This window comes from Eptatretus burgeri, chromosome 3, assembly GCF_056783735.1.
Source record: "Eptatretus burgeri isolate ZD-2024b chromosome 3, Ebu_testis_v1, whole genome shotgun sequence".
NCBI classification, from domain to species: Eukaryota; Metazoa; Chordata; class Myxini; order Myxiniformes; family Myxinidae; genus Eptatretus; species Eptatretus burgeri.
In genome coordinates this window covers 99,545,430-99,552,643 of record NC_140963.1, presented here as the reverse complement: position 1 = coordinate 99,552,643, position 7,214 = coordinate 99,545,430, and positions in this window count along the sequence as shown.

Below are 7,214 nucleotides of genomic sequence, written 5' to 3'. Positions count from 1 at the left end.
TTCCTCCCATGTTATCTGTACTAGTTGGCATGATCGTCCGTGGTCTGACCATAATCACACAAGATACAGATGAGCCGCCTGTGCAAGATCACAGAAAAGCTGTTTCACTGTCAATATCTCAATTGCTCATTTTCAATGTCGTGAAGAAAAAGGCAAACAAGACCAGTTCACCTCATATATTTCACAGGGCACAAAGGGAGACTCCACCAGCCGTATACATTGCACTGAAAGTACACATCAAAACGCAGTGTGGTGATCTTGTTGATTAACTCCATGGGCTGGGTATCTGTTTGTTCTATGAAAGATTGGGCCAAATCTCAACTCAGTTATAGCAATGTTCGTGGGAGAGGGTGCCAAAGCTTCAAAGGAGGGAGAGGAGGGAGAGAGTCCAGTATTTACCATCTCTTCATGAGATCATGCTCCTCGAGTAAATAAGAAGGCAAAAGAGAAAGAACAATTCAGCCTCACAATTTTATTGTGTGCTACTGTAACCTTAGGTTGGAAAGAATCTGATAGATGGTCAATAACCAGATCTGGATTCACAGGGTTAAATATATCTCTGCTTACAGTCCTCATTCCATCCAGTCTAACACATGTGATTCTGAGCACCACAATCCATGCAACAAGGATGGTCTTTTGAACCACCAATGAACATAAAGTTACCTTGGGTCTTTGTTCAGTCCAATTAGGCTAATAAGCTGAGAAACCTGTGGACCAAAGGTTAGAAAGAGTATTGTTACAATTGGGAGTGCAGATAACATTAATGAAAACCACACAAGTCGAGATGCGGTCAAGACCTGGAAATCGTGATACTCCTGACACTGAAGAGCATGATCACATGCCACAGTGTGTGCTGGACAGATAGGAGTCAGGATGGGAACCTTCTTGGACTCCTCTCCTATGAGCTGCCAAGGCTTTGGATAAGCTGATTAAAAGTGTGTGCCAGCTAAGCTGCACTGGTAACCGACGATCAAAAATGCCAGTGACCTGTTCTTACTACAACAAAGCCTAACTGTGCACTGCCCATTGCAAATGTGGTTGTTGGTGTTATGAACGTCCTGGTCCACCACCACCACCCTGAAATCACCATGCCTGTGACAAAATTGCATGACGTATCACGTTTGGTACTCTCCATTGTATTTTGAAATAAGATTGTAATTTAATGTTGTAAAAATAAACCATATGGATGGTGTATCATTAGAATCATCCTGCAAGTACACTGTGTTCACATCTTTGTCATCTTGCATATTGAGTCGTTCTTGTAACTCATCTTTATCATGAAAAATGTAACAATGGAAAATGAGACTTTCAAATGATGAATTAATTCCATCATGTTATCATGTTTGGATATTTCCCCAAAATAAATGATTCTGTACGAGTCAAATGTTGTTTTTAGCTCGCCTGATCGAAGAACAGAGAGCTATAGCGATACCCCCGGCGTGAGCATCAGCGTGAAAATGTTAAAGTTGTTGGTGCAAGTTATTTTTTCCTTTCTAATGTTTTTATCTACCACACTATTTTTTATACGCCCGATAGATAGATATATATATATATATATATATATATATATATATATATATATATATATATATATATATATATATATATATATATATATATATATATATATATATATATATATATATATATATATATATATATATATATATATATATCCTGGTGTTGGCGCAGTGGTTAGGGCAGCGGCTTGGGATCCAAAAGGTCCTGAGTTCAAGCCCCGTTGGGCCACTGAATTAATACACCAGGGGGTTGACTCAGCCTGTCATCCTTCCGAGGTCGGCGAAATGAGTACCAGTATACTGGGCCGGTGTATACCCCAGTTAAAATAGGTGTACCATATCCCTGTGTCGTAAGAGGCGACCAGGATTGCGTCAGGAAGAGCATCCGGCGTAAAACATGTGCCAAATCACTATGCGGATCATACGGATGATCCGCTGTGGTGACCCCTAACGGGAGCAGCCGAAAGAAGAAGATATATATATATATATATATATATATATATATATATATATATATATATATATATATATATATATATATATATATATCGGGGCATATAAAGGGATACCGGTCGTCCACCAATCTGTCTGTCTGTCTGTCTGTCTGTCCGTCCGTCCATTCCTGTCCGCACTCTAACTCCCAAAGTTTTCAACTTTCACGTTTCATATTTGGTACATAGGTACAGACTGTGGAGACGGTGTGTCGCGACATATGTTCGTCATCTAAAGTGGTTGCCATGGCAACCAGGATGCTGTTTTCCATGTAGTAGCACAATTCTGTATATACCTTCTTGTTCGGGCATATATTGTGCTCACTTGCGCTCTTGTTACTGATTACAATATACAAATACATATATTGCTTTAAAATTATTTGGATCAGACTTCACTGCAATGCTTTATAAAAAAAATATTAATTATTAGACGTCTTTTAAAAACGATAAATGTATAAACAGGCGAGCATTGGGTGGCTTTCACACCAACTCTGGTTATTCCACTGGGAACACCCTCCAATCATTGACATATACATATATGCATATATTGCAGATATCAACCCATCACCCTGACCTTTTCTCGTGATCTTGGCCTCCCAAGTCATGAATCATTTTGCATCTGATCTTCTAGCCCCAGGAATATCAATCTACATATCAAGTGTTGTCATTCCAACTTCAACTTGGTGCAGTGGTTGCTGATATATACAGTTTATCATCATTTTCAGTAAAAAAAAATGCCACTGACCTTGACCTGTCCATGTAATCTTGACCTCGTAAGGTCGTGAAACATAGTTCATTCGATTTCTGATCAAAATAACTATCAATCTACAAATCAAACATGTAGAACACTGGGCAAGAAAAAAAACTTTTTGTCTGCTGCTAAGGAAAATGCAAGTGTTCTTGGCTAAATCTGGGCCGCTGATTTCAAATTTGTAATTAGAATTTATCCATCACGTCAGGGTTTCAAAATATGTATATGTATTAATGATACCCAGCATGCTATATTAGATACTTTATTATTGCAGATCACCACATTGTGCATCAAATATCAGTGCTTAGTAATTACTTTCACGTCATATTTAAATAACAATGATTGATCTCCGTGTATAATGTGCAGTATACAAACCAAGAACACAAACAAGTTGCAGAAAATAAGTTAATAACACATAAGAACATGGTAATCTTAGGAAGGGTGGAAACTTAATGGGGAAATCTACCCCATTGCGAGTAATTCAGAAACAACACTTCAAGTTTACACTCTTCCTTTCAATATATTTAGCGTAGGCACTGTTCAAACGTGTGAGACACTTGCTCTTGTGCTTGTGTGTGGAATTGGTCTCATGTTGTAGGAACCAACAGAAATCACCCATCATGTTTGGGTTGAACTGGCCTTGATATCTAATTTACATAACCGAAATGTCTCAGTGGAACCTTTCATCAAGCTCATTGCTTACCTCACCCATATTAGGTGGGAAGACATCAAGATGAGAATGCAAGAAGTGCATTTTAAGAGATCTCCTACAGCCTATTCGCTGATAGGCCTTTGAGCTTGTTGTCCACTAATTCCACATCCTGCTCAGCTCTGCTTCCCAAGAAAGTTCTGCACAACCAACACAAATGCTTCTCATGCTGAAAACCCAAGTGGGTTCAGTTTATTTTTGAACTCGGGATCACACATCAGTTCGGGGATCTGGGGCCCAACAAAAATGTCTGCTTTGAGTTTGGTATCAGTTTTCACTGTGCCAAACTTCTCTCTGAGATATTGGAAGCCATTACCATCGTGATCCACTGTCTTTACAAAGTTTTTCATAAGGGTTAGGGTTAGTTAAAAATTGTAAAGCCACGTGAAAAATTTTACTTAAAAATTCATAGCTTGGTCAGTTTTCATCCATTTTAAATAATTTAAAGTGCATTCTAAAGCCCTTTTGATGAGAAATGATATTATATAACAGTTGTCGTGCTATAATTGAAACCAAAAATACTAAATATATTAATTTATGATAACACAAAATCACCCACCAAGGCAAGCGACTGAAATTGGACCATATGTATCACTCAAAATCCTGACGTGCTGAGAAAATTCCGACTTCAGATTCAAAATCAGCATACTCGATTTATTCTAGAAATTGTTTCCACCCCAGTAGCAAATTATTTGTTGTCCAGTGTATTTCAAAGCAGTACCTGCTGAGATATGTTGAATTCCAGTTGTAGCCAAGTTTCTCGGTAACCATCTAGGATTTATGCTAATTAGGTGTTAATGAAGTTGAAAGTGTCTGTCCTGGATCAGACTTCAAAAAGGACATATGAAAGGTCATCTTGGCCAAGTTTGGTGATTTCTTCCACAAGTCCAAAATTCTTCCCTTATGGGAGATTGGGACCATACTCTGTGCAGAGCGTTGGTGCTGCTTCAGCAGTCTCCTTGGCTATTGGGCACAATCCTGGATGGGTCACCACTCCGACACAGTATACCAGCATGCTGGCACTCATTTTGCCGACCACGGAAGGATGACAGGCCGAGTCAACCCCACCTGGTATTAATTCAACAGCTGAGTGGGATTTGAACTCAGGATCCTCAGATCTCAAGCCCACCACTCTAACCATTAAGCCAACACTAACCATTCCCTTATGGGGGTGGACTACATCTTGGACCAACATCACATGGCCAACTCGAACCCCCAGCTTCGAACAGGAAAATAAACCCACTACCAGATACTAACCAATCATTTCCTTTTCATCCAAAACGGTGCAAATTCCACAAGCCAATGAGTGAACATTCTGATGCTCTCACTATCACACTCTATGTCCTCAATGATATCTGTCTTCAGAGGCTTTGTTTGACAAAGTTAAACAGATATCTCATCAACTTACTCTCAAAGCTGGACAAATGAGACTGAGCTTACATCAGTTGTGCTTAAAAAGTTTAAAAAAAATATCAGCCTGGTATGCATGTTTTATCTGTAATGAAACATTCCAGAGGCAGAAGAAACCCCAGATATACTCTCATAAGTCAATGTCCTCCAAAGAGTTTCCATTCCGGAGAGCCATAAGGACCTCAAACATTTCCACTAGGCACCAGCTGAGTAAACAGGTTTCCATCATGGACTCAACTAATTGAGGATAACTGACAAAAGACAGACAAAAACATTTGGACCAGCACATAAAGACAATATCTTTTATCACAAGGTAAAATATCACAAATAAAAAATAAAATTGAAAAAATTAAAAAACAATCACAAACTAAAAGTTCAAGAAAATACGATGTTACGCTTGTAGTTCATATGAGTGTTTTATTCATTTATTTCACAATTTTAAATTCTAATATTTATGTAAAATGTGTGTGCAGTTAGTACATTAAGTATAACAGAATATTTTGTTTCATTAATTGTTTATTTATTTTTATATAAAAGTCCAAAACAGCATTCCTTCCCGACTCACTCTGATATGAGAAACAAATACAGGGCAATTTGTTTGGCCGTAGGTTTAATAATATTCGAGCGAATCCTCTGGAAGTGCAGTATTAAATAGTGGAGACAAAATTACAATGTATACAGTATTTTGTACAAGTATGGGCTGGGAGAGGTGTGGGACTATAACCTGTTGTGTACATATACCTACAGGAGGATTTTGTGCGAAGGGTGAATTTGGAATCAAAATTCCCACCATATCAGTTGTCCCTTACAAATGGTGTTTAGAGAAGCTTGGTTGAGTTGTTGGAAAAATGATGTTCAATTGGGTTGTTATTTACAATAGTTCAACACTCAAATGTAGTCGCTTTTGTTTGTAAATTCATGTGGATACCTTGTATTCATATTCTACAATCTCGTATGAATCCAAGGGTGTCTTAATTTGTGCATGTTGTCAGTTTGAAGAGCTCTTTAACGCTGATGATGTCACTCGCACTGGACTGGCAGCCAGAATCTATTTATAACATTTGATCCTGCGACGACTTGACTGTTTGTAATGATTGACAGTCCGAGCGAAGTAACCTTTCCTCGTTTCTTTTCTCTCTTTTCTCCCCAACTTCATCTTTTATTTTAGTTTATTTCACCATGAAGGCGTTAAGTCCATTTAGGTCAGATTGTTTCATTCCTAATAACTTTAAAATATAACTTTCACCATTATATCACACTTGCAGGTTCATGCGGAAATTCCACGAAATGTAAAATGCAACTTCAACGATATTATGCAAAGAATAGTTACTTGATGAAATCAATCCCACCTCCCACCCCCAAACACCAGTCCTCAAGTCCTAACCCTCACTCACACCAGGGGCGTATCGAGGAAAAATGCTGCTTGGGGCGAGATGTCAAATTGCCGCCCCCTCATAACTCACATGCTGAATTAAACACAAAGCCTAATTAAATAACGTTATTACAAATCAAATCAAGTACAGCACATTCGCAAGTAAACAGTTACACCTTTGTTTTCCACCTTTCAAAATTGTCATTGGCCAACTCAGCATTCAGTTGTTGTTGTGACTGTGTGGTTCATATTTTCCTCGCCTTCAGTGAAGCAAACTCGTCTCGTGAACATAGGAATGAGACGCATTGGTGACACTTAGGGGGATGCGGGGAGGGAGGACCACCCCGGGTAACAGCGGGGGGTGGTGCCATTGGGAGAGTTCAAATGCCAACACGAAGATATAACGATGGTATTAGTTGTAAGTGACATTATAATATTATTATTTACCGCACAATGAAGACAGTAACTCAGTAATAAAGTTATTTTAGTTGTGACACTTAACAAAATAATCTTGAGTCCAAGTTCCCAAACGAGAAGGGCGCATGTAAGATAAGGCCAAATAAACAAAAAGACCAGTTGATTATCCCCACTCACTTCCTTTTTTTTAATTATTTGTTATTTTGTCAAACACCCCAGGAAAAACAAAACTTGTACCGTGTCAGAAGGAAGTTGTGCAGTGAAGCAGCTACACCGCTGAAAAATGTGGCCCCATTGGGGGACTGACGGTTACTTCCCCAATACAACAGGCAGAGTAACTTTACTGTTCTGATGCAAATAAACAAAAACACAAAAAAAACTAAACAACAACAAACTATTATCGAATGAAACACGTGGACAAGCTATCAATATAGGAGTTTTGGCGAACATACAACATAAAAATGGCTTTGGAAAACATTAAGGATTCATGGGCGGAGGTAAGTGCCTCCACAATGAACGCTGTGTGAAAGAAAGTGTGGCCTGA